We start from the raw sequence: 9,678 nt of genomic DNA, 5'->3' as shown, positions 1-9,678 counted from the left end.
AAAAAAAAAAAAAAAAAAAAAAAAAAAAAAGCGAGCAAGCACTACAGAGAACTCGAGCAGGCTATTTCTGGAGAACCTGCTCCTTGTCACCCCTTTTAGTGCTGGGCAGGGCTAGAAGTGATTGTCGTTTGTTCACTATCCTTGGGCTCTTGAAACAGAGTCAAACAGCTTCGTGTCTGTGACCCAGGCCTCTGGCAGTGGGTCCCAGGGAGGGATGGCTCTGCTCTGTTCATCTCGTCTGTCTCCCCTTCGGGCCATCGAGGGAAGGGAGTCTCTGGCCAGCCTCACTCCTGAACACACCGAAGCTGAGGCAGGCCTAAGTCCTGTGGCAGGTGAGAACTGTTCACAGATTGTGTTCTTGGAGGTTTGCTACTCACATTCCAGTAGGGTCAGGAAACAGGAAGCCAAACAAAGGAAAGAAATGCAGAGGAAGAGACCTAAAGGGACAGAGACAAGAAGAGGCACACTTTTTTTTTTTTTTTTTTGAGATGGAGTCTCACTCTGTCCCAGGCTGGAGTGCAGTGGCATGATCTCGGCTCACTGCAACCTCTGCCTCCCGGGTTCAAGCGATTCTCCTGCCTCAGCCTCCAGAGTAGCTGGGATTACAGGCGAGTGCCACCACGCCCGACTAATTTTTGCATTTTTGGTAGAGATGGGGTTTCACCATGTTGGCCAGGATGGTCTCGATCTCTCGACATCCTGATCCACCTGCCTTGGCCTCCAAAAGTGCTGGGATTACAGGCGTGAGCCACCGCGCCTGGCCTAAAGAGGTCACACTTTCAAATCTGATCCAGAAGTCTTGTCCTTCTAACTTGGAGTAGAGATGGCAATGGAATGGAGACTTTTTAAATTAAATATTTTTATTTTAATGAGACATACAAACAAAGCAGAAGATATATCTTACATATGTACAGTTTAAAGAATAATAATGCAGCCTGGCCAACATGGCAAAACCTTGTCTCTACAAAAAATACAAAAACTAGCTGGGCATGGTGGCGTACGCCTGTAGTCCCAGCTACTTGGGAGGCTGAGGTGGGAGAATCCCTTGAGCCCAGGAGTTCAAGGCTGCTGTGAGCCATGATTGTGCCACTGCACTCCAGCCTGGGCAACAGAGTGAGACTCTGTCTCAATCAGAACACAAATCCTCAGGTCCTCACCACTCAGTTTAAGAAATAAAGCACTACCAGGATGTTAAAACCCCTGTGGGGCTGAAGGGGCCATTTTCAGGTACCTATGGCTATCTAATCTGCTGCCAAATGTCTGAATTTACCTTTCATCTACATTTAAATATGGCAAATTAGCGCCTTTTTTGGCATTCTTGAGAAAAGAATTGGTTTTAATGACTTGAAGGATTCTCTACTTCCCTAACACCCTATCATTTGCCTTCCCACAGCCCTGAAACCATTAAGGATTTTCCTCAGCTTTTGTCTGCAAAAAATGGTTGTTAATGCACCCAGGGAGACCTGTTCCTGTGAATAACATCTGTTTAGCCTACCCCATTCTTCCTTAATGCTATAGATATTAGAGCCAGGCATCGGTACAGACTTAAGGAAAGAGCAACTGCATCCATTTGCAACACAGCTAAGATATACAGTAAGGTATACTATAAACTACAGTATTTTATGCGGTGGGGGTGAGGAAGGGACAGGTAGGTTGCAAATTTGATTTTCTTCTCTTTAATATGTAGGCACTGAAGGCAACGAAGATCTTCCTTCTTCGTTCTCTGGCCTCTCTTCTAGAGGGATATTGTAGAACGATTTCCTGTGTTCCGAATGATGACCTTGGGAACCGTGAGCTGGGGTGGGTGGCTGGATGGTGCAGGTAGGAGTAGACGGAAATTGTCTTTATTGTCTTTTTTTTTTTTTTTTTTTTTCTGAGACAGTCTCACTTTGTCATCCAGGCTGGAGTGCAGTGGTGTGATCTTGGTTCCCTGCAGCCTCAACTTCCTGGGCTCAAGTGATCTTCCCACTTCAGCCCCTGAAAGTGGTTGGGACTACAGGCATGCACCACCATGCCTGGCTAATTTTTTTTTTTTTTTTTTTTTGTGGAGATGAGGTTTTGCCATGTTGCCCAGGTTGGTCTCAAACTCCTGAGCTCAAGCGATCTGCCGGCCTTGGCCTCCCAAAGTGCTGGGATTACAGGCGTGAGCCACCTCTCCTGGCTGAGATTGTCCTAAGACAGATGCTGCTGAGAAGCCTTACTGAGCTGTCCTGAGTGTCTGCCGGCAGCTGAAAGTCAAGAAGCATCTTACATCTTTGCTTGTTACTCAGAAGCAAGCTGCGATCATGTTGTCATGCACATATATCATGGTTTGTGTGTACCTGCCAACTCATCATTTTCTGGATGTCACCAGGCTTTTTTTGGATCAGGAGTTTTAGGTACCTTCCACCCCATTTTTACATCATCGCTCACTAAGCTGGACTTGAGCCAACTTTCATCTCGGCTACCTTTTCCTGCCTCTTTGGCGGGGCCTGGAGAGGAACCGTGTGAGATCCGATGAACTGTCTCCCTTGGCCCGGTTTCAGAGCAGCCCTCCCTCTTCCCGGGCTTATTGCCCAGAATTCTCGCGATCTGACACCACCAGGTGGAGCTTTTTGGTCTTGAACCCAGATGAGCTTCTGGGCTTAGGGCTTTGGGGGATCTTTTTGGATTTGGCAATATCACTGATGGTCAAGGTCTGGGCAAAGGAGAAGCAGCTCCTTCTTAATCTTGTTTATGAAGATTCATGCCACTTTACAGAAAACTAATCCTGAGAGCTTCAGGCCCTGAATGTGGGACCTTTTTCTGAGTCTTTTTATTTTTTTCCCCTTAGAGACAGGGTCCTGCTGCGTTGCCCAGGCTGGAGTGCAGTGGCGCAGTCATAGCTCACTGAAGCCTGAAACTCCTGGATGCAAGTGATCTATTCTCATCTCAGCCTCCAGAGTAGTTGAGACACAGGTTCATGCCACCATGCCTAGCTTATTTTTCTTATTTTTAACTTCCTCCTCCTCCTCCTTCTTCTTCTTCTTCATCTTCTTCTTCTTCTTCTTCTTCTTCTTCTTCTTCTTCTTCTTCTTCTTCTTCTTCTTCTTCTTCTCCTCCTCCTCCTCCTCCTCCTCCTCCTCCTCCCTTTTTTTAATAGAGAGGGGGTCTTGCTCGGTTGCCTCAGCTAGATTCTGAGTCTTTTATAGCTTGCACAGGACCTCAGAACAATTAAGGATGATCAGAGGGTGAAGTCACTGGTGAGGCAGAGACTAAGTCATCAGCTAACAGCAGGTGATCTTGACCTAGGGCCTGCAAATGTGTGGACTTACTTGTAAAATTTTTTATTACATGCAAGTTTTAAAGTTTTATTTTGGGTTCAGGGGTACATGTGCAGGTTTGTTACATAGATAAACTCATGTCAATGGGGGTTCGTTGCATAGATTATTTCATCACTCGGGTATTAGGCCTAGTACCCAATAGTTATTTTTTCTGCTCCTCTCCCTCCTCCTTCTAAGATGCTCCAGTGTCTGTTGTTTCCCTCTTTATGTTCATGTGTTCTCATCATTTAGCTTCCACTGATAAGTCAGAACATGCAGTATTTGGTTTTCTGTTCCTACATTAGTTTGCTAAGGATAATGGCCTCCAACTCCATCCATGTCCCTGCAAAGGACGTAATCTTGTTCTTCTTTATGGCTGCATAGTATTCCATGTGTACATGTCCCACATTTCCTTTATCTAGTCTGTCTTTGATGGGCATTTAGGTTGATTCCATGTCTTTGCTGTTGTGAATAGTGCTGCAATGAACATATGCGTGCATGTCTCTTTATGGTAGAATGGTTTATATTCCTCTGGGTGTATACCCAGTAATGGGATTGCTGGGTTGAATGGTAGTTCTGTTTTTCCCTTTTTCAGGAATTGACGATACTGTTTTCCACAATGGTTGAACTAATTTACACTCCCATCAACAGTGTATAAGTGTTCCCTTTTCTCTGCAACTTCACCAGCGTCTGTTATTTTCTGCCTGTTTATTAATAACCATTCTGAGTGGTGTGAGATAATATTTTGTATGTATGTAGGTCTGTGAATTTTTCTGGGGAAATGTTCATTGCTTTCATCAGATTCTCAAAGGCATGTGTAATGCAAAGTAGGTTAAGAACAAGGGATCACTTCTGATTGCTGGTTTATAATAAAATGAGAAAAATAAGGAGATCTAATTCAGCTTCTCATAAAGCTTTAATTATAAGAATGCCTTTTATTCTGGGATTATGCCCATTCACTGTCTCTCTCTTTTTGCTATTAGGTTTTCTTTTACAGGATGATGGTCTAGTGAATTGTAATTACAAAAAAAAAAAAAATTCTCTCTTGACAAAGTCAGAAGTTGGTAAAATCTTCAACTAAAAATTCTTTTTTTTTTTTTTTCTGGCTTATGTAATCCCACATTCTGGAAACCACTAATCTAGAGGGTTGTCTTTCTATCTGCACGTGATTTAGGGGTGTGCGGTTGTACATCATTCTTCCCCCCACACTCCCCCATGTATATGAATGTTGCCTTTCATTATGTGCAAACCTCTCTTAAAGAAAATAATATAAACCTAACTTTTCCTGGCTCCAAGAAAACATAACTGCCACTTTGGGCAAATCATCTAATCTTCCTGGGCCTCAGTTTTCGTATTAAAATGAGGAAGATGGGCTGGGACCTCTGAAGGTTCTGTCCAGATCTAACATGATGTTATTGAAGCGAACACACGTAAGGCCAGACGGGAAAGTACGGATCAGGGCCTTGAGGGAGGAGATCAGAAGCAGGGGGAGAAGCCTGCCTTTTGATTTTCCTCAAAAGCAGGGTGAAAGAAAACATTTTGGATGTATTTAAAATTTTGGTTTACATGATTCAATGAACTCATATGCTAATCTATTTTTTTTTTTTTTATTTCATAGCCTAGATCTTACAAGCTAATCTGGTTTTATGAGGTGTTCTTTGTAAGATTATATAAAATTAATTAAAATTTAATATAAGATTATCCAAAAGTAGATAATATGCTTTTTGAGACAAAGATGGGCAAAGGAAAACTGATCGAAATCAGGTATAAAAAAATAATGAAGCTGGGCATGGTGGTCACAGCTGTAATCCCAGGACTTTGGGAGGCTGAGGTGGGAGGATCACTTAAGGCCAGGAGTTTGAGACTAGAGTGGGCAATATAGGGAGATCCTGTCTCCACAAAAAATTAAAAAAACCTAGCAAGGCATCGTGGCACACACTTGTAGTCCCATCTACTCAGAAGGTTGAAGGGGGAGAATTACTTGAGCCTGGGAGGTTGAGGCTTCAGTAAGCCTTGATTGTGCCACTGTACTCCCACCTGGGCAAGTACAAAAACAACAAGAGGAGTAAAGAAGAGTGATAATAATCATAGTAACAGGCCAGGTGTGGTGGCTCACACCTGTAATCCCAGCACTTTGGGAGGCCAAGGCGGGTGGATCACTTGAGGTCAGGAGTTCAAGACCAGTCTGGCCAACATGGCAAAACCCCATCTCTACTAAAAATACAAAAATTAGCTGGGCATGGTGGTGCATACCTGTAGTCCCAGCCACTGGGGAGGCTGAGGCATGAGAATTGCTGGAACCCGGGAGGTGGAGGCTGCAGTGAGCCAAGATCACACCACTGCACTCCAGCCTGGGCAACAGAGACTCTGCCTAAATAATAATAATAATAATAATAATAATAATAATAATAATAATAATAATAATAATAAACAAAAAGGACAATAATAATAGTTACGCTCAGGTCATTGAGTGCCAGCTCAGAACTGAACTTTGCATTCATTGCCCTCTTGAGTCCTGCAAGGTAGGTTTGATCATCAGGTTGTTTTAGATCCAGCCATTGGCAGAGATATGGTTTGACCCAATCCACTTACTTGAAAGCTCCCACTCCCTGTGGGCACTTCTTTAAAAGGGAGCCTTGCTCCTCAAAATATGGTCTGATCACCTGCAGCGCGGCATCCCCTGGGAGCTTGTTGGAGCAGCTCAGCTCTATCCCAGACCTACTCAAGCCAAATCTGGATTTAACAAGACTCTCAAGGGATTTGTATTCAAGTAAAAGTTTGAGAAGCACTAGTTCAGATGATTCTGCTTTAGAAAAAACTGTCTCCACGTGTTGATACTTATCAAGAGTTCCCTTGCTTTACGGTTGAAGAAGAAGAGCGTCACGCTGAGCACAGAGAGGAGGCTGTCCTGGTTGGGGAGAGTGGAGTCCTCGCTCTACTGAGAAGGTATGCATTTCCGCACTCTGGTTGCCTGTTTCTCTCCTTGAAAACTGAATATGTCGTAGGATGTGCAACACCAAGGGTGAGCCCTAATATGGACTATGGACTTTTGGGGAGAATCCTCTGTCAATCTAAGCTTATGGATTGTAACCAATGTACCACTCTGGTGCAGAATGTGGGGATGCGGATAGTGGATGGGGCTGTGCGTGTTGGGGAAACAAGGGGTCTGTGAGAGCTCCGTACTTTCTGCCCAACTTTGCTATGAACCTAAGACTGCCCTAAAAAATAAGGTGTATTCAGGCTGTGGGCCTTGCCGAAGATGGGGCAGCCAGTGTGATAACGCCTGTTAAATTCTTTTTTTTTTTTTCTTTTTAAATCATTTGGATAAAAGTGCTTTTGAAAGAGAAGGTTTTGTCAAGTGCTATGATCTCATCATCTGGCAGCCCCGGCGGGCGAGGAGTCCAAGGGAAATCCAGGGCGTTGACAAGTGGGTGACTCAGGTGCTGGCCCTGCTGGCGGTGAGCAGCTGCGGGGCTGGAACCCGTGGGAGGGGCAGGGAGATGTGCTGAGCCCCTTTCTGGCCAGTACTGATGTCGTCAAAGCCCCAGGGCTAAGGCTGTGCTTTCTGCCTGCCCTCAGAAGCACCAGTACTCCTGGTTTCTTATTTATTTATTTTTTCTCTTCTCTCTGGTTTTCCGGGTTGTGTTTTCCCCTTTGTTCTTAAATAGATGGTTGGGACCTGTGGTCGCTCTTTCAAGGGCTCTGCTAACACAGGACAGCCCTGGACCTTGGTTTATAGGGACTTTGTGTCCTCATTGTCAGTCCCTGGGGCAGTTAATATGCCTGAAACGCCCTCCACTCCCTCTTAAATGTGTGTGTGTGTGTGTGTTTTTGGTTTATTTAATACTATTCTGTAGCATAGGTTTTAAGATTTTAAGATTTTTTAAGATTTTAAGATTTTTTTAAGATTTAAAAAAAATCTTTTCTGCTCTCCCTCATTTGATTCTCAAGACAGTGTCTGGTCAATGGATGGGTGGTGGTGTTAGGAAGACAGGCTGGGTGTCAATCATCCTCCGGTTAATGCAGAAAGAAGGATTCAGTGAGTGAAGTGACTTGCTTAAGGGCACAGCTCTGTGCAGGTGGGCAACGTGGGAAGGCTCCCAGGACTCTCCCGTACAAATCCCCAGGCATCTGGCTTCCTAAGCCTGGGGCCTTACTTGTCCTTTCTAAATACTACTAGGTCAGCAAAACTTGTTAGCCATAAAGAGAGAACACTAACCCTGTGTGTCACAGGGGATTCAGGATCAGGGTGGTAGAAACCAATAGGGCCATTTTTTTCCTCTGGGCTGTGCTCTTTCTCCCAAGCACCTCAATAAACCTTTCTTGTTTTTATCCATAATAAAAATAAGTGCTAAGTTTTTCATTTTACTTATTTTTTAGTTTTTGTGTTGCTGGAGTGCAATGGTGTGATCATTACTCACTGCAGCCTCGACCTTCCAGGCTCATTACAGCCTCCCTAGCAGCTGAGATTACAGGTGCGCACCACCACAGCCGGCTCATCTTTTTTTTTTTTTTTTTTTTTTTTTTTAAAAAGATGAGGTCTTGCTGTGTCACCCAGGCTGATCTGGAACTCCTGGCCTCAGGTTATCCTCCAGCTTTAGTCTCTCAAGTTGCTAGGATTATAGGCGTGAGCGACCAAGCTCAGCTGGTGCTAAGTTTTAAGAAATAAAATATCCAGAAAAATAAGGCCAAGTGAAATAGTTCAACTTAGCTTAGCAACGGCAAGCTCAGGTCTTTTCCAAATAATGAGCAAACCGCAGTACCCTCAGCGAGCTGTGGCTTTTGCTGACTAGATGGGTGATCAGAATTTGAGGCAAATGATCCAAGTAGCTGTTTAGCGTCTTCAACTTTCACAACTTCCATTCCAAACCAATAACTCACTTCTGGGCCCCGCAGGTGACCTGTGTTCTACACCTCTAGCAATTTTCCCCGAGGTGGCTTATTCACTAGCACATGTGAGAAATTACTGATCAGCACCCCTTCCATGTGAAAGCAATCTAGATTATTGGTGGGTGTTTAAAAAGGAAGGCAACTTCTCCTCCCATCCTCTTCCCTTCTGAGATACTTGGATTTACACAGGAAGGATGTCTCCACTAATGAAACTACCACAGCCTTAGAGACTTCTTAAATGGAAAAAGTGGATATAAAAAGAATGCTAAAAAAATTTGAAAAGGCACACTGGCAGCAACGAGGTGAAAAAAAAGGTCCGACGAAAACGTAAAAAACCCATAATACTACCATCTTCATATGATAAAAGTATTTATATATTTTCATATTTTCTAGTTTTGGTCCACAAATACACATTTATTTGGCATTGTGGCAAGCTCATTGTAACATACTCACTGAATATGACCCTTTCCTCCCACCTAATATTATATCCCATGTTTATACATTGCCTTCATAATGATCATTTTTGGTGTCTGCATAATACTGATCTTGTGGACACCCTGAATGTACTAAGCAATCTCTTGATTTAGTTTTTTTTTTTTTTCTTGAGACAGGGTCTTGCTCTGTCACCCAGGCTGGAGTGCAGTGGCACAATCATAACTCACTGTAACCTTGAACTTCTGGGCTGGAGGATCCCTCCTCAGCCTCCTAAGTAGCTATCACTACAGGCATGTGCCCTCATGCCCAGCTAAAATCTACTCTCTTGGCAAATTACCAGTATGTAATACAATATTATTAATTACAATCTTCATGTTGTACATCAGATCTCTTTAACTTATTTATCATACATAATTGCACCTTTGTACCTTTTGACCAAAGGAAATGAAATAACCACCTTATAAAGGTATCTGCACTCCCTGGTTCATTGCAGCATTATTCACAATAGCCAAGAACTGGAACCAACCAAAGAGTACATAGACAGATGAGTGGATAACGAAATTGCAGTATAGCTATCTATCTCTATACACATATAATGGAATATTATTCAGCCTTACAAAAGAAGATGGAAATTCTGTCATTTGAGACAAAATGGATGAACTTATAGGACATTGTGTTAAGTGACATAAGGCAGGCACAGAAGGAAAAATACTGCATGCTGCCACTTATGTGTGGAATCTGAAAAAAAATTAAATATGGGAAGGAGGAGGCAGGAAATGAGAAGGCTTAGGTCTAACCAATCCCTTTGGTGGACATTTTTGGTTGTTTTTGGATTTTATGTTATTGATGTGACCAGGAACATTTTTGCATGTAGATACTTTGAAATTGTTTTCTTAGGAAACTCTCAGCAGTAGCAAATGAAGACTGGACTTCAGGAAGAGGGGCCGCTCTTCTACCTTCATCCCCTCTGGAGGGAGACACACAGCACTTTCAAGCCATCCCACGGGGGGCGACTGGTTGCGCTTTCTCAGGCCCTTTAAATACCTCTCCTCTGTTCCTTCTGCTTCTGCCT

The sequence above is a fragment of the Piliocolobus tephrosceles genome, chromosome 18 (assembly GCF_002776525.5).
Source record: "Piliocolobus tephrosceles isolate RC106 chromosome 18, ASM277652v3, whole genome shotgun sequence".
In the NCBI taxonomy this organism is placed as follows: domain Eukaryota; kingdom Metazoa; phylum Chordata; class Mammalia; order Primates; family Cercopithecidae; genus Piliocolobus; species Piliocolobus tephrosceles.
The sequence above is the reverse complement of the archived record's forward strand: the minus strand, read 5'-3'. Positions refer to the sequence as shown.